Genomic DNA, 19,510 nt, shown 5'->3' with positions numbered 1-19,510 from the left:
GAAGCAAAATGTAGACCTCTAATAGCAGCAAATGTAATCACTTTGATTTTTCCTGTTCTTGCTAGAAGTTAAAAATTTAGGAATTTGGGATTTTCTTTTGACTGTTTCAAGTTGGTTTGCCTGCAAGTTGCAGTTGACTCACAGAAGTGAAAATATCATACAAATTTGTTTAAACCATGAAACATGTATAGGATAGGTTTTGTTTTGTTCCATTTTCTTCCTGAAGCTACTAATTGGTGACAAGCAGGAACCTCAAAATTAACACTTTGCAATAAAATCTGGGTCAAGAAAGTTCTCTGCACTAGGCAGTTATTCCAGTTTATAAGGTCACTATTTCTATTCCTATGAGATACTTCGTTTAATCTGTTGGTGTGCTGAGCCTGCTTAATACAAGTAACTTGAATATCCTATGTGAGTAGTCATTTTACACACCCTGTTCTGAATAGGGAGAATGTCTACTAAGAATAATTTCTGTTGTTTGCATTCATTTTTCTTTACAACAACTTGTTTTTTCATTGTTTTCCTGGTAGTTATATGCAGTAAGGTATGAAAAAATCTCTTACATATTCAGTTTAGCTCTGAACAAAGGTAAAATTGAAGTTGCAGGAAATACAGGAAGTGTGTTGCTTTCCCCATTTGTTAAAAGGGCAAAGCTCCAGTAATTCAAAACCTGGATGTTTTTCAAATCAAAACAAACTTCTACAAGAATTTTACGCATCAGCAGCACAAGAACAGTGTTTTATTATTCAGATGAGCTTCTAAAAGAAGCGTGTCTCCTTCATAATTCAGATTTGCTTCTCGCTCAGTGTATGATGGTTATATTTTACAGGAGATTCTGAACAATATAAATTTCCATTCTTGCATATATAAACTATATAATTGTGAAATAATTGTTATGGATGTCCTGAATGTTGAGCAAGATAGCTAAGCTTCAGGCACAAATGTAACAATATATGAGGATTCATGATCAGCCAAGCTGCAGGTGAACTAGGCTGTGAAAATTGTAACCAGTTCAAAGAATGCCTCCGTTTATCCTGTCTTTAGCAGTGTTCTCACTTTACTTCCTCTCCAAACCACCATTTCACCCTCCTTCTGAAACACGTGACAGTTTTAAGTGCAGGTGTCAGAGAACAATATTTTGACTGTGAAGGACAGTGCCAAATTCTGAACTGCAGTATTCATCAGAGGGGGTCTCATTTCTGCTGCTTAGATATTTTAACTTTCCTCTTCTGAACTGCCCTGGGGCAAGTTTTGAAGAGGTGGTAACAATGCTTGCAGTTGCTTGGTCACAGTAATGTTTTGCTGACTATGCTTAAGGAAATGGAGCTGTGTTAACATTCTGCTTTTTCCACAACAGATAGGTCCAGAAGAGTGGAATGAATGAAGCCTGGATTTCTGTCCATTTGTGTCCTAATAGCTCTCCATTGCAATCAGCTGTCTCTCGCCTCATGTTTCTTATGTCCTCACCCCTGCTGGAGACACTACATGCTGTACTTAGATCAGAGCCATGTTCCTGATCAGCCAGCATGTGTCATGACTGACCATGTTGCTGATGTCCAGTAGAAGGTATCATGGTTGCTTTTGCCCTACCTTTTTCTATGTGGGGACAAAAATTTAAGGTTTTTTTCCTAACCCAACAAGTGCTGGAGGCCCAATAGGATGTGCTGGGATGAGTGCCCTCTCCTGACCAGCCAGAATACGTGGGATGACTACTGGTGTGGTTGCTGCTCTCAAGTAGAATGAGTCTGGCTCAGTTTCCCCACCCTTTTATTCAGTGTGGAGCAAAATTTTAATCTCTCCTTCCTAAACCACCTCCTAGTTTGTACAAAGTGTGTAGGGAGTTGATTATCTATTCAAATTTGGTTAAAATGCTTAGGAGGTTTGGCAAACAGGTGAACAGGCAACATTATCAAAGTTTTTTCCCTTATGGAACCAGACTAACATTCTCTGCTAGGGACAAAGGCAACTTCTAATCCTGCTTTTGTAAGGAAGGGTAAATGATAATCCAGGAGGAGCAGTAAGTCTGGGTGGAAATTAATGGTAGCACTAGGAAGTTTTGAATGTAAGTGGAAGCAATAGTCTGGTGACAAGAGCATGAGTCACATTCTTAGCTCTTCATGAAATTTCCAGCAGTACCAAGGGCAAATTGCTCACCCTCTGCCTGCAGATGGTTCTGCATTTATGGAACTGGATTGATACTTTAACCTACTAATACATTTGTTTTCTAAATATTTATGTGGCCCTTTACATGGAAAAAAAATACAGAAATAGCATTACAAACAAGGGTCATATCTTCCTGTTCTCATCTTTCTGTCACCCAATGCTGCTGCCTTATGAGCTGTCAAGCTGCTGGGGGCTCCCGGTGCAGCCAAAACAGCCAAAGTAGGTGAAAGGTTGTGGAGAAGCACACAAATAAGCTGGCGTGCCTCTTCAGTAGTTCAGTGAGGGAAAGGTTCTGCAGCTGCTCCAGCACTTTCACAATCTCCCCCAGCTGGTCATAACTTGGCAAAAGTCAAGAGTACGGTAGCTGGATCATTTTACAGGTGGAGCTGTGGCCGGTCAGCAGCATGCTTGGAGCTGTAAACATGGCAACTCGGCAGCCCTGAACAGGAGACACCCTTTTTCCTCAGTCCCTGCCTTTGTTACCCATGTCTGAAATTATCTGTTAACTCCTTTAAAATCATGGAAAATGAGACTGGATTGCTGGTTTCAAAATTGCTTTTCCAGAAAATAGCTAGAGGCTTGCACGAGATTAACTGTGGGTGTTGAAACTGGGAGAGTAGAGATAGCAGAAAGGGAAAAAACTGTTTTGGAGTGTAGCTGTACCATTCAGGATATAAAGCTAAGACTCAAACTGTGATAAAAGTAGGACTCAAAAGTGTTTATCTTGAAATGCTTGTCACAATTCAGGAGGCTGCTTACTAAGTAGGGGAATAGTAATCTTCAGCCAAGTACTACACCATTGCAGAGGAAATAAAGGTAGACTTTCAGGGTGGGCTGGCACTGATCTGAAGTACATAGCTAAACACAAAATAATGTCTTTTTCCAGCCTCAGCTGAATACCGTAGCAGTTCTTGTGGAAGAGCATGTGACATGCTCCATGAGAGCTGCAGGTGCAGAGGAAAATAAAGAGGAAAGGTATCATCAGGACAGCTGCCACTTTGGGCCATGGCTGCCTTTACTGTGAACAGCCCCGCTCTGGAGAAGATCACCTGGGGAAAAGTGGACACCTTGTGGAAAGTCAGAGAAAAAGTTAATGGTACCAAAAGAATACATCTTTTAAGGTCTAAATATGTTTCATCTGAACAGTTATATTTTTCTGTAGGAATATGGGAATGCAGTTAGTGTAACAGGATTATCTCAAAAGTTCTGGATTACACATTTTAGGAAACACCTCACCCAGAGAAGAAGGAGTTCTACCTTCACCTGTAACCCTTCCATGGGTCAGGGGCTTTGAACTGGTACACATACTGCTTTTGTTCTTCAGAGTAGATCACTCTGGGTGAAGAGGAGATGGTTTTGCTAAGTCTTCTGCCAGATGCACTTGATACTGTTGACTGTAGCAGGATAATTGGTAAAGTGGATGTGGTGGCTTGAGTTTCTGCTCCAAACTGGAGCCTTGAACTGTTACTCCAGGTTATTTTGTCTGAGGCTGATCTTAGAAAGCATTTCCAGTTGTTCCCTCTCAGCATTTCCTTCATCAGATATGAAAGGGTTTATTTTCTTTTAGTGTCCAAATCATATGAACTTGATTGAGAAGTTTAGTCTAGGAAATAGTAAGCCAAGACATCATCTAGAAAAGGGCTCTCTAGGGTGTTACCTGGCCACTCTTTCAAAAGTCTCATGGTATCTCTGGAATGCTGCTTCTCCTTAGTGCTTTGGATTACCCAAGGGAAGTTTGTTTTTTGTTTGCAACACCCTGACTATTATTGCTGAAGTGTGAGTTCAGAGATACTGATCAGTTGCTCTCATAAAGACTGAATTTCCATAACATACTCTATGGGAGATATCTACACAGTAGGTGCATGGGAGTTTTCTTATTTGATGAAATGTATAGCCACAGGCTAAGATGTGATAACTGCAGTTAAATATGAAAACGTAGCTTGTGTATTAAAATAGTCCTGATAAAGAGCCAGTACTATAAAAAATGTTGCACTGCACAATTAAAATGCTTTGCCTTTGGGTCCGAGAAATGCAAAATATTTTTGTGTCATGACTAACAGGTGTCTAATTATGGGTAAATCACCAGTGCAACATTGCTGGAACATTAAGAACAGTCTAAACAGGGATGCTCTCCCTCTCTCCATTTACTGTGTTACTGTTTCAATCTTGTGGTATATTTGACAAAATCCACAATTTTGCTACACAACATTAAGTATGTTTTCTTGTAATTCTTTTAATATTATTTATTACTCCATCCACTTTGGTCTTTTCAAATTCAGTTTTCAATGTAGTGCTTATCTAATAGACACTGAAATGAAAAACAAAATCATCAGAGCTATGGTGGTACTTGATTTCCAAGATTTCTGTCTACCTAAAGTGACATAAAAACTCACATTAATTTAATATTTCTTCTTTTCATTTACTGAAATGACACCAATATTCTAAATTTACTGTGGTGGTTACATTTATATGCAGGCATTCATGAACATACATTTCAGTTAGTTTCTATATGGGAAAAGACACCTAGACATAAAAAAAAAAGAAAATTAAGAGTTAAAAATATGTGCAAATACAAGTCCTGATTCCCTATTATCTGGGACATAATACCTGGGTACAAATAACCAGCAATAAGTTTGCAGGTACTGGTTTCAAAAAAACACCTTTTAAAGAAAGTATTTTAACATACTCACAGGAGTATACAGTCTGTGAAATAATATCTTTGTCTGTTGTGAGACCAATTGAATTACAAATTTAGTTTGAAAATAATATGTTATTAACAAGCATATTTGCACTGCACAAAACCAGATTCACTAAAATGTGTAAGATCTCCATTTACACCAGATAAGAAGCAGCATAATTTCTTCTTGCACACTCACACAAGTACTGTTGAAGTGAGAATTGTTGAGCGTTCTATTTTGTGGATACTCATTATGAGTACATGTTTAAGTAAGGTTGAATGTTTGGGCATTTCCTCATTCCCAGAAAGAAATACAAGCTTCTTATTCTCTGTTTCAACAGTACTGGAGAAATGTTTTGAAATTTTAATATTCAGATCAAGAAATAAATCCAAGGTAAATGTAAACAACCAGAAGATACTCTAGACAAGAAAAAGCTTTGTGATCACCACAAGAGCCCTTGCTAGCTTTCAGCAACTGCTGAGAAGGGAGGGCAGTGCTTTCCCCTGGTTTGGGTGCTGGAGAATCAGTTTTCCTTCTACTTTTTGTTCCACATATGCTACATGGAATCCTGGAAACCAGTTCCTTATTTGCAACTCCCTATATGCTGAAGTTTAAGAAAGAGAGATAAGAGTGTTATCAAAGAAGCAATGGAGTAAGATGCTGAAATGGATATTGCTTGGGTGTGTTGCCATGCTGAAGTAAACAAGTGTATCTGTATTTATTTTTATTGGTATTTTGGGCTTACAGCATGTACATCAAATGATGTACACGCTTATCACCTCTCATGTATGGAAACAGTTTTTAAATTCTAAGCATTTCATTTAAAAGAAGTCAAATCAAATCAATGCCAAGAACCCTAGTTAAGATGTAATTTTTGCTGAAAATTACCTTTTTCAAGGCCTTGGAGAAAAAAATCAGAGATTTAGTAAAATTAAACAAATAGAGACATTTCTATCACATTTCCCTCAGTCAAACCTTCATTACATTTCCCCTCTTTATGTGAAATACAGTAAATGGATATGGTATTTGCCCTTTCCATGAGAAAGGAATGAGAAAGACTCAGAAAGTGTTGGACTGCATTTTGAGAAGCAGTCTGTAGTTTTATGTGAGCACTTCTGGCTGCTTAATAAAGGCTGCAAGACCTTGCAGGTCTGAGGGATTTCAGTTAGAGTTATGAACCCATAGCACCTTGAGAAATTAGGTGCTAGGTCTGACCTACCTGCTGAATCGAACTCTGCTGTTGAAAACAGGGGATAAATTTCCATCTGAAGGCACTCAAAGAGAACAGAGCATTTTGACTCCTAAAATTTTCTCTTTGAAGTAAAAAGGGTATCTCTATTTAACCATTCCTGGAGAAAAGTTTTTAATATTGTACTTTTGAATCATCCAGATAATTCCAGTCCTTTACAGTCAGTTCATGTTTCAAATCTTGTGCCAAATGCTTACATGCCTTGGAGTAGAGAAGACCCAGAGGGAACTCATAAAATTATATAGGAAGGGCACCAATTCACTCTTGCTGAGAAGTAATTTGGTTTGGTTTAGTAACCTGTGAAATAGTTCTGTAAAATTATGAACTTTAAGGAAACTGTAAAGAGTGTGATTATTGACATCTGCTGTAGGTGACCTTTACATGCTGAAAAGATCACAAGGTAGTAAAAACAAAAAAATTACAGCCTCCTTTCCTTCTTCTCTCTAATGGTCTGAAATTGAAAAATTGGATCTATTGAACCCCAGTTAAAGTTAGGACAGCCAAATAAAACAAGACTACAACCTGCAACTTGCAGTTTTCCAAGTGTGTAATTTATATACTTTAGAGACTAAATGCTGCTGCTCGAGGGAGTTGAGTCGCCACTCTCACCTGAACATAAATCACTTTATGGTATTTCCATCCATTCACTACCTCTTCCATTAACTTCCCCCTCTATGGTAAAGAAACATATCCCAGTATTTCAAAGGAATAGATGTACACGTGCAGATCATCCAAAGCTGTTTGTCCTGATTCTTTTCTCAGTGCTATGATGAGGGCTGTGTGCCTCACTATCTTTCCTACTTTTTAGTATCTTTTCTGGCTGTTCTTTCTTTGCTGTTTGTGTTAACATAATCTAAACTCCTGGCAGCTTTATGAAATTTGTGCTGGCATTGATCAGCTTGCAGGTTATGGTGAATGCCTTAACGTCATAGTTGCTGACATTACAGCAGTATGTAGCAGCTAACATTTTTAGTGCATTAGCTGTGCAAATGACCTTTTAACTCTCCGTAAGAGCATCTCACAGTTGTCCTGAGTCAGCGTGCCAGTTACCACAGTAGTCTGAGGGTGGCATTTTAAGTGTCTCTCGTCACCTTGATAAGGGACCAAAAAGGCAGTAGCATGACACTAGGTATGCCCTATGACACACATTGCCTGAGTGTGCTGGATGCTGGGACATGCTGAAGGGGGCCCAGACCAGAGCCAGAATAGCATTGCTTTCCTTGATGTAAATATCTCCTAACAATTCCCCCATAATCACATCAGTTAAATTATTTTTTCCACAGCTCCCTTTGGAAAGGAATTCTGTCTGGTCCTGTCCTGTCTCACTCTTTTCATTTTAATAAACATGTTTTCCAGAAGTATATTGAGCAACATGATGAGCATTGAGACATGCAATTGTCTCATTCTTCCTTTTATTTTTTCATTAAGAAAGTTATTAACGTTTGCATTTTTTGAAATTTAATTTTATGGCTGATACACTGTTTATGTCATGGTCAAAAGGATGTGTTTCCCAGTTCTAGTAGAAGTGTATGGACTGTCTGATCCCAACTTCTGTGTGTATTTGTACATAACCTTGATTTGGCCTAAGAGAAAGCCTTGATGCTTGTAGAACAGATTTATTCTGGGTCATGACTGGGAAACTGGGCTGTCACCAGTAGGGTACAACCCAGATTTTCAAATGCTTTGGAAAGTATTTGAGGATCTGACAGCTGTGTCTGAAAATACATTAAGTAGAAGTTGTTTACAGGAAAGGACAGGCTTGGTATGCTCACTAACTATTGCTGAAGAGCTGGCTGTAATGTTCTGTACTCAGAGTTCAGATAGTAACTCATGAGTTGTTACATGAGTTAAGTGGATGATTTTCAGCAGGATGGTGGGAAATCTTCTTGCCAGCTGTGCATATTAAGTACTATGCATAGCTGTTGCAGTGTGAGATATTAGAGGGGATTGCTAGGACATCCTTGAAGTGATGGGTAAACTTCTCAGCAAGAGGGAAGTTGTACATGTGCCATTTCCGGTTACTGGATAGTGTGTGAATGACTGTGAATGAAGTCCTAAATCAATGTCCACTGCATTCAGTTTGTTTCCAGTCATTTCAGCTGTAGTCTTAGCTGGGAACTGGATCAAACCTCTCTCTGTAAGATTGGAGATAGCAAAAAGCATGCTGAAAGGAAAAAGTCAGTTTTAAGGTTCATATTTTAATTTTTCAATCATTTTTAAAGACTTCCAGAAAAGTATTTTTTTAAGTCTGATTTCCCCCTTTTTCAGTTTCCTACATTATGCATAGATTAGTTCTATGAGTAAGAAATTTTTTTTCTTATGGCTGTCTAACTTGAGGAAGTCAGTAACCTAGGCCACCTTTGTAGCAAGGAAAAAAAAAAAGCAGACATTCATATCCTTGTTTTGAAATCCTTTTCTCCATGTGCTTTGTTCTTTCTGACTAAAATAAGCAATACTTCAGTTTTAAAAGTGCTCTGCCAGTGTCATGTCCATCATTACTCATGGACTGTCAGAGGAAACATGGGATATCTGAATTGAGAGAGACCATCGGGGAGATCTGGGGCCAGGAACCAGGAGGCAGGAAAGGAGGAGGAACTGATATTCCCCCATGTGAAGACCAACATCTGAGTGCACTCTGTGGGTCAGGAGGGAAGCAAGGGACACCTAACCCCGGAACTGCCTGTCTCTTCTCCAGATGTAGTAAGAAAATATTAGAAAGGTAAGATGGAGCTCTCCATGGAAATTTTTGACTGATTGAATGTTGCTTTAAGCAGGATCTCAGTGAAAAGAGCCTCCTGCTATTTTAGTCAGTTGTTGGGGCCACCGTGTTCTGTCAGACATCTCTCTTCCCAGACTAGGCATGCATGACATGTTAGGGAGCTTCACTGAGCCATCCCACCCGTGTCCATACAGTGTAGACTGCTAGGATGGATATCCCACGGAGTGGGGTAGGCCTTTTTAGCATTCATACCACCACATATAGGACCCTGATTAGCTGTTGCTATTACGCTAAAGCACCCCACAGCTAATGACTGAGAAGAGATGATCTTGCTGGGTTTTTTGGTACTGGGGAGGGGTAGGAAAGTGAAAGAAAAAGTGGACTTAATACCCATATTCAAAACAAGACCAATCAAAAGATAAGACATGGATTGTAAGTTGCTGCACACTTTATTGCTAGCAGGGCACGCAAACCTTCTGTTTTTTTCTGGTCAAAACACCTTTGTTTTCCTTACTCCTTCAGACCTTGGATAGATGCTCTCGCTATCAGGATGAACGGTGTTTTGGGTTTTTTTCCATGAGTAAGTGATGTATATATGTTTAGATATTCCCTAGACTTTTTACAGGTGTAACTCTGTATTAATTAGTTGTAACATTAGCCTAAATTCTGAAACTGGATACTTAGCAGGGAGTCAGATATAGGCTGCTGCTTCAACCCACACAGTAAGACCTCATGAAACATGGGAAATGTCCCTAAGTCCCTTCAAGGAATTGCATAAATTATGTGTCCTATAGCAAGTCTCTAGCTCTAAGCTAAACAAAATTCTTTGAAAGGTTTTCACACCCCACCCTGGCCTTTTGTGTTAGCTCCCAGATCAAGACTCTCACCTTTCTGCCCAGTTAGTCAACATCTGGAGGGAACAATACACAGATACCATTTGCTGCTGCCTGCAGACATCGAGTCTGAAGATCCAAGTCAGTGAAGGCGTCTCTCATTGTAGAGTGGTATCCAAAATGAACAGAAGCTGAAGATGTTTTACAACAAAAAAGTAGTCTGAGCAAATAATCACAAAAAAAAAGAATCTACGATGGTTTGACTGCCTCTTTAAAATTATTACAGGAGAGGACCCAGGCACAGCTGACCTCCCTCTTTGTGCTAACTTAGGAATGGTCCCTTGGATATTATGAGGGTTGGCATCCATACAGGCCAATGCCCACACCTTATGTTTTGATTGAGGTTTGGCACCTCTGTGCACTTCTGAGTAGAGTAGGGAAGAAGAGCAGGGAAGAGGGTTGATTTGGGGAAGAGGGTGAGGGTGTCTGAATGGAAGACCTTGTGCTTTATCCTTTAGGAAACTAATTTTTCAGTCAGCTGCACAGAAGCTTCCCATTTGTCACAGGGGATATTGAGGGATGGGAGAGATCTGCTCAGCTGTGAAGAAACAACAGTAGGCATGGCTGGAGTAAGGGCTGGACTTGGAAGGACTGAAGGCATGTTTTTGTGTGAGCCCCTGTGTCAAGGGCTTCACAGATTGGAATGGGGTTGGACTGAGTGTGAAAGGCTGGTAGGTCTCAGGTGGGCCCTAAATCCTCAGTCCCAGCTCTCACTGCCTGTGGGCAGTGTTCAGCACTGTGTTCAGAGCCCCTATCCTATGCTTTATATTAGGATGGATAGTGGTGTTAGAATTAGGGTAAGAGTTACAATTAGGGAAAGGAAGAGTAAAAAGAAAATTGAAAGAAGCTAGATACAAATATATCCTGTGGGATCTGCTTGGACATGTGCAGGTCTGGTGTTGGCAGTGCACTTAGACAACATTTTCATCAATGTACTCAGGTCATGTATTTTCTTGTGGGCTCTAGTCACTTTGGTATTTTTACTTCAAGGATTATTTCAGATTTATGTTTAGGGACAGAAAGAAACAGAGTTGTTTTATACTGCATATATAATTTGGAGTTCAAATGAGGTTTGATATCCATACAGGGTAATGGTTTGTTACTGATATCTGCAAAAACTTTAGTCCCAAAATGAAGAATAAGATTTCTGAGGATGTCAATCTTCCATAAGTATAAACTCACATGACTTCTTTTCCTTGGCAAAATACTGATGAGAACTGGCCCTAGTTCTGCAAGAAACTTAAGTACAATTCTGCACTAAAGATACAAAGTGTGTAGGACAATGAACAAGATGGTATTAATATATTATTGTCCTCTACTTTCTAAGCCAACAGGTTGTAGCATTTGAACTAAGTCTAGACATGATTAGAGCCTGGGTTACATCTCCTGCATGACATAAACCCAGAGCTACTAGCTCACATAAATAGACATTTGTTAGTTTAAGGAAGATACGAAAGAGATATAAACACAGCTAAGACAACCATGGCAGTTGTAGTTATGGCACATTAGAAACAGCCTGTTTATGAAAACTAGGCAGCAATGCAACAGTATGGCATTCCTCTTTTACTCTGGCAGACAGTACTTAAATATCATCTCGCAACTTAATAAAATGAGAAATATTTACTATTCCGTGGACCTTTTCTCCTCCATATGGCTGAATTCCTTGAAGACATTATTTTTCTCATTTGTGAAGTGTCAACATTTCCATAACACATAATTTTTTTCCCACTGTCGAAAGAAGGAATTCCTCATTCACTGACATTTGTCTGAGAGCTTGGCATGCCTATACGTGACCAAGTACCCACATGCAGCAGGGTTTGTGTTTTGGCTCTGAGCAGAGGTGGTAAGGGAAAACATGATATAGGTGTACAGAAATAGACTGGCTATTTAAGATTCTAAACAAGTTGTCAGATCTAATCTAGGCCTCTGGTAGGGCTAAACCTATTTTCTCATTTAACACAGACATTCGGTAATATTCTGGAGGAAAGTGCTATAGAGTTGAAAATTAAAATTTTCATAGGAATTGAAAATAATTCTGATATTATTCTACACATTCAAATTTTTTATCTAAAATTAAATAAAGGGAATGATTTTAGAACTGACAAATGGCTTTTATGTGCCCAAGTTTCTAGGAGTCCAGCTCAAAACATCTTAAATGGACAATTAATTGTTCTTTCAGAAAGTTGACTTCCAGACTGGCACTGAGCAGACAGACACTGTATCCCCAGTCCTTGGCATAGTGAAAGTATCTGCTAGGGAAGCTGTTGCAAAACAGAAAGGCTCATTCTTCCGGGCCCAGAAAAATTAAGTTTCTGCTAAGTCCTTTCAACTAGAGTTTGCTCCTGAAATGGGGAGAATCTTGCTGTGCACTGTGCAAACATAATTTGTGTAGCTGTTAGAATAAATGTGTGTTGTAGCCAAGGTAAATAATCAGAGAGAAAACTTTCTAATTATATTCTAATAAGTGACAAAAAAAGAAAGCAAAATTTTGTAAAACCAGAGTTATTTTGTCTAGAAAGCAAAAGGTTTTGAAATGGGCAGTAGACATTATTGAATTCAATGAATTCTGTCTATGTTCCTTGAGACATTGCACCCCAGCAGATTTCTGTGGCAATGCAGGATGTCATGACAGCTAACCCAGCCTAGGTTAGATTTGCCTGTGTGGCACTGTCTGAGCTCAAGGATGCTGCCTGCTGAGATCCTGAAATGTTTTCATATAATGCTGATCCTTTCTTTTGCCTGGTTGCAAAGTCATACTTAAGACTCTTATTTACTCCTATTTATTTATATATAATTTTTTTTCAGTGTTTCTAGTTGGTCATTTGAATGTATTTGGTGTCAGCTAGAGAATTATTTAGGTGTATTACTTTGAATCATAATTGAAGATTTCTGAGCAAAAATAACAATTTTCCAAGAAAAGTCTTCAGGCTACTTTAAAGGTACCTTACATTTTACATTCCTGCAGTACATATCTGTCACCAAATAAACAAAAAACACCCTGTCACAGTATCATTATATATTACCAACAGACAGTTCTACAGGGTGTAGTAAATCTGTAAGTACTTTGGAGGTTACTTTATTGAACATTCCAGAAAAATAATCTTACTTTTTCCTGAACATTTTTCCCACTGTTTTCTGTATAATTAGCAGACCATCTCATGTGTCTGATGATGGCAGTGATGGCTAAAAATGAAACAAGAATCTTATCTACAGCACATATAATAAAACAAGGGTCCAGTCCCAAGTCCAGTCCCTGCACACAAAGAGATCCTCAGATGACATGGCAAATGGAATCTTGGGTAGTTCTGTGGATCCTGCACAAAGGACTGCCAAAGCCATGGAAGTCAGCTCATGTCAACAGAGTAAAACATATTGCATAACAAGTTCAATATACAGTGCAGATTTAGATAGCATTACCTGCAGAATATCAATGATAACAACACTGTAGGACATAACAAGCCAGGAGGTTCCTGGAGAGCATTTATGATAACTTCTTCCTCCAGGCCTCCAAGTGATAAAGAAGCCAATGAGGAGAAGTGCTCTGCTTGACCACATCCTCACCAAGGAGGGGCTTGTTGGGGATGTGAAGATCAAAGACAGCCTTGTGTGCAGGTCAGCCTGCAGTGACCATGAGATGGTGGAATTCAGGATCCCAGGGACAGGGAGGGTGGAAAACAAGGTCAGAACCCTGGACATCAGGAAAGCAGACTTTGGCCTCTTCAAAGATCTTGAAAATATGCTATGGGATAAGGCCCTGGGTGAAAGGTGGGGCTAAGAAAGACGATTAATATTGAAAGGTTACCTCCTACAAACTCAAGATTGTTCCATCCCAATGAATAAGAACTCAGACAAAAATTTCAAGAGGGCCACATGGATAAACAAGTTGCTCCTGGCCATACTCAAACACAAAAAGGATGCAAGGATGGGTAACCTGTGGGGAATACAGAATCATTGTCTGAACATTTAGAGATGAAGCTTGGAAAGCTACAACCCAGCTGGATTTGAATCTGACCTGGGGTGATGGAGACAAGGATTAGGGCTTCTATAAGTACATAGGTGACAAAAGGAAGACTAGGGAAAATGTGGGCACCTTGCTCAATGAGATGGGGCATCTGGCTACACAGGGCATGGAAAAGGTTGAGGTACTGAATGTCATCTTTGCTTCCATCTTTACTAGCAACACCAGCCTTCAGGAATCCCAGGTCCCAAAGACCAGGAGGAAAGACTGGATCAAGGTACATGTACCCTTGGTGAAAGAGGATCAGATCAGGGAATACTTAAGCAAATTGAACATTCATGAATCCATGGGCCCTGACAGGATGCTGAGGAAGCTGGTAGATGTCATTGTGAGGCCACTTTCAGTAATTGTTCAATGATCTTTGATTGTTCATGATTACTGGGAGAAGTACCTGAAGACTGGAGGAAGGTAAATGTCACTTTTATCATTCAGAAGGGCAAGAAGGGAATGACAGGCTGATCAGCCTCACCCTGATCCCTGGGAAGGTGATGGAACAGCTAATCTTGGAAACCAATCCCAGGCACATGAACAATCAAAAAAAAATCATCAGGAGTGGTCAGCATGGCTTGACTAAAGGGAAGGGTCCTTGACCAACTTGAGAAACTTGTATGATGAAGTGACTGGCCTGGTAGATGAGGGGAGAGCAATGAATACTGTTTACCTGGACTTCAGTAAGGCCTTTGGCACTGGCTCCCATAAGATCGTTATAAACAAGCTGTTGATATATGAGCTGGATGAGCAGTGAGGTGGGTTGAAATCCTGCTGAACGGCAAGGCCCAGGGGGTGGTGATCAGAGGCATGATATCTTTGCTGGACTTTCTTCAGTATGCCCATGTCTGTCTTCTACTGGGACCTCAGAACTGGACATAATACTCCAGGTGTGGTCTCAGCACTGTTGAGTAGAGTGGAAGGACCACCTCCCTTGACCTGATGGCAACACTCCTCCTAACGCAGCCCAGGATCCCTTCAGCCTTCCTTGCTACACAGGCACATCGCTGGCTTATGTTCAATTTTGCATCTACCAGGACCCCAGATCTTCTGCAAAGATGCTTTCCAGCTGGATGGCCCCCAGCAAATACTGGTGAATGGGGCTGTTCCTCCCCAGATTCAGGACTTGCACTTTCCCTTACTGAACTTCCTAAGGTTCCTACTCACCCATTCCTGTCATGGTCCCTCTGGATGGCAGCATGACCCTCTGGTATATCAGCCACTCCACCTAGCTCCCAGATTTGTGTCATCTGCAAACTTGCAGAGGGTACACTCTGTCCCGTCATCCAGACCATTGATGAAGATGTTGAACAGAATTAGACCCAGTCCTGACCCTTGAGATACACTGCTAGTTCCTGACCTGTGGCTAGACTCTGTGCCTCAGATGTTCAGGCAGTTTTCAGTACCTCACTGTCTGCGTATCCAGGCCATGCTTCACTGGGTTCTCTGTGAGGTTCTTGTGAGAGACAGTGTCAAAGGCCTCGCAGCAGTCCAGGTAGACAATATCTGCCACTCTGCCCTTGTCTTCGTACTTTCTTTATACTTTGCCTCTAATTTCTATTTGCAACTCCCTCACTATGGCTACCAGGGCAACAGAGCTAAGTGCACCAGTACATAGAGTTTTCAAAACAGTGATCTTCTCAAAGGGAGGACCAGTTCCACTGGGGTTTTAAAGCCTTTAACTGAGAAGCATAAGAAAGTAGACAAAATTATCCCTCAATCCTTGGGGGACGTGAGCCATAGCTGAGCCTGCGATCCTGCTGCCCGGGTGGAGTGAATTTTGTGTCTCTGACACCTAGTGGCAACATGGCACTGTGTAGCAGTAATTGAGTCTGTGATACTCGCTTTATTACGATGCTCACACTTTTATGAGGTGTTTTATTTTCATTTTCTCTGTATTACCCCTCTTTTTACTAATGGAAGATCAAGCATCAATCAATCAATGTCTAAAGTCTTAATGGAAGTTCTGATATATGATGAGAAGCCTGAATAAATAGGAGGATCAAGAATACTGAATAACTATATTTTACTAGCAGTGTATCAAACATGAGTATTTGAACAAATTCAAAATACAGAGGTGAGTGAAGAAACAAAAGAGGTGTTTTTGTAATAAGTAATGACTTAGACTGATTTTCTTATCTCTTCTAATTTAGACATAAGAGTTATTAAATAAGAATTTAGATGGGGAAAATTAAAAATGAATGGTGGTTGTCCCAATCACTCTATTATATCACGTATATGATCTGCCATGAAATATACCCCTGCCCTTTTATTCACCTATCATATCTTCCTGAAAAGTTTGATGGTTAATAAAGTGATGTATAGTGAAATGATTTTTGCAATAAGAAGTAAAGGGATGGGTTCATGGACTAAGGAAGTATTCATAATCTAAGGAACAGAATCTATGGTTTGTATGAAGAGCAGGATCATTAAGTGGATGAGATGTTGGCTTTTCAGGGACTGGTGTTGTGGAGCAGCTCAGTCTTCTGAAAGATCCCAGCCACTTCATCTGGAGACTGAACATCCAAGTGCTTCCCATCAACCAGCTTGATTGACCCTGACTTATCTGAAGATGATTATGAAAATGTACTATTTAGACAGAGGTAGGAGGAGCACTTACAGTGGAAGACTTACAGTGAGCGCCTCTGTGGGAAAAGATCACAAAACATGAAAGAGGCTGCAGTTTTGGGTAGCAGAACACGGAACTGGTATCAATGGCACAAACCTAAGGATCCATTTATGAGGTTCCCAAATGCAGGCCTCTCTGTTACTGTGTCAATGGCCATGCCAAACTGATCTCATAGTTCAAAAGTTGCTTTGTACATAATTCAACTTATCTTGAAGGGGGGTGGTGATCTGAAATAATTGCAGAGGCATGGCAGTGGTATGTAATGCAAAAGCTTCTCCTTCAACATGACACCAGATGGTGATGCTACATATCTGTTTGGTGTTAAGTTTTGCACAATGCACATTACATGCACTCTGAGCAAGGGGGATTTTGGCACTGACTTCATCATTGGCTCCTGTACAAAGACATGAGCCTGGGGCTTGTCACTGGAATGTTGCATACTTACATGTCTCATAGAGCTCACTGAAACTTTTTGCACAATTTGTTTCACAGCTTATGTGCATGTTAGAGGTTTTGGGACAAGGATAGAATACTCTCAAATACTAAGAAAACCCACAAAAATCAAGATACACAGAATTAAATAATAGAACTATCTCAGCATGCATTGAAATTCATTGAAATTAAGTTTCCTGTTACACATAGAAAAATGTTCTTCAGGTAAACAGGGAAGATAATACCTTTATTTAAAAGTAGACTGTTAGCTGTCTTTATGATAGTCATTAAAAAAAGTATGTATATAGGATGAACCAGTGGAAAGCAGAGTATCTGTCATGCTCCAGAAAATATTTATATTTACTGGAGAGAGTTGTATAAATATTGTCTAGAAACATGCACAGAACTATTTTTATTTTCATCATAGTCATAGTGAGAAAACCGTGCTGAGGTAAGGATACATTCACCTTCCTGGCATAGAGTGTGTCATAGGTAATAGTTCCTCTGGCTCAGTTTGACATTTTTCACAGATACTTTTCTATTAACTCTGTGACACCTTTATAGTAGTACCACATGGATTGGTTATTTTAGGGGATGGGTTGAAAAGCAGTATGCCTTTATAAATTCATCTACTCTAATTAATGGTTACAAACACAAAACATCATCATCCTAATGCTAATATAATAATAATATAATAATAAACATCATACTAATAAATCCTGCAGTGCCCTTCTAGATCTTTATGAGATCTGTTGTGTTTTCTTTTTCTGCATAACCCCGGAACAGGATCTTATGGACCTGTAATACAATTGGGGTACAATTGCAGCACCTTTGTAAACTTTTTACTCCTAAGCTGTTTACAATGCTTTCAACATAATTTCATGTAATCATCATTTTCTCTTGCTATAGCTGTATTTATAGCACATTAATAAAAGCTGCTGGTGGTGAGGAGGATTTTACGTCTGTACTGTACTGCAAAGCCTGACAGTTAATTTTCAAAAACTAATTCCTGCTAATGAGTTACTACTCCTGGATGCTTTTGGAGAGGCATTAGCAATATGTGCCAGACCTGGCAGCTGTGCTGCTGGGAAATGGTGAGAAGTAGGAAGCAGATATGGACTGCAGGCAGCTGTCAGGCAATTATGTAAAGGAAGGTATCAAAGAAAACACTGCACAGCAGGTGCAGCCCAGGGAAGAAGAGGCAACACTAGCCACTGACACATAAATGGGAAGGGTTGCTGAGATGTAAGCTGGTGGCACACAGAGTCCCAAGGCTGCAGCAAAGCCTCTGCCTTGCCATTAGCTGTGACTGCGCAGGAGCAGTCTGTGACAAAAAGTGACTCTCTCACAACATGCACTTACATGATACTTTACAATGGATGGGTCTACCTGATGTGTAGTTCATCTGACTAGAAGATGTCATCCACATTTAGGCTACAGGCATCTCCCAAAGCTGCAGCCTGCGTTCAGTCATGCAGCAGGTACCTCGCTCCCCTGCTTATTCAGAGGGAAGCCTGGGGGCATTGAAGACTGCAGGTGGAGCTGTTCAGTGCTCTAGCATCCCTGAGCTGCTTGCCAAGGTGGCTGCAGGGCTGCAGCCAGGGCTGCAGGGCTGCAGGGCTGCAGCTGCTGAGAGACCCCTCTCCCATGTACCATTCATAGGTCTCCTGCAGCAAAAAGACCTTGGAAGCCCGTGTTCTTTCCCAACAGTGAGACTCTCCCCTTGTAACACAAGGTCCCAGAAATGCTAGCATCACTGCAGGGCTGGAGGGCAGCAGCACTACTAGGGACAGCAGATCGCCAGCCTCAAGTGGAGGATTCCAACCCCTCAGCCAGTCACTGTCTTCTGCGGATAATGCATATGTCAAGAAGAAATACCTTATCTTGGGAATGGCTGGGGTAGGACAGACTCTCAGCAAGGCACAGCAGTTCCTTGGGCAAATACTGCACAAGAGTCAAGACAACACTGAAAGATTTGTCTGCTGATAGACAAAATTTCATGGGGAAAAATATGATCCTCAGTTTGTGTTAAGAGGTCCTTCTTTCATGCTTTCTCCCAGACTCTTGGCACCATACAGCCAACTAGACTCATGGCAGCTCTGCATCAGCCCTGATGAATGATGCTAAACAGCTCTGCTGTAAGCAGGTCAAACAGTATGCTCAAATGAAATCAGTGCCTCTCTTAGCTACTCCAAAGCATGGCTACTCCAAAGCATGGCTTCTCAACAGTGTCACGTGGGGCCTCTGAGATGACATAAGTCTGGCAAGAATGCCCTTTTCTCCTTCACACTGGGCATCATGAGCAGACAGTTTGGGGATTGTCACATGCCCCGCACTGTCCTCACATGGTCTGACGAGGAATGTAGGTCCATGGGTTTCCTACTGTGGCACCTGACTGAAGCTCCACTCTGCAGCTGCCTGCACACAGACGAATCTGGGATGTGACAGCATTGCTGCAGTGAGGGAGTAGGGCAAGAAACAAGTCATTTAGTACAACTCTCTGCTTCCAGCATGACTGGCAGTAAGACATCAATGCAGACACAAGGTGTCTACTAATGACACTGCTGATCTCTCATCTCCGAGACACCACCAAGCCAATGCACAATACTTCTGACCAGACTATATGTTTTTCCTTTCTTTCTGCAGACCATTGCCAGATGTCTCACAGGCTTCATGGGAATATGGTCTGTGGATGGGCACTTAAGATAATTTGGCACCACAGAGTCTGACCCCTTTTAACA

Source organism: Corvus kubaryi, unplaced genomic scaffold (assembly GCF_017639235.1).
Source record: "Corvus kubaryi isolate FWS band 111438036 unplaced genomic scaffold, C.kubaryi_AGA036_p1.0 37398, whole genome shotgun sequence".
In the NCBI taxonomy this organism is placed as follows: Eukaryota; Metazoa; Chordata; class Aves; order Passeriformes; family Corvidae; genus Corvus; species Corvus kubaryi.
The sequence above is the reverse complement of the archived record's forward strand: the minus strand, read 5'-3'. Positions refer to the sequence as shown.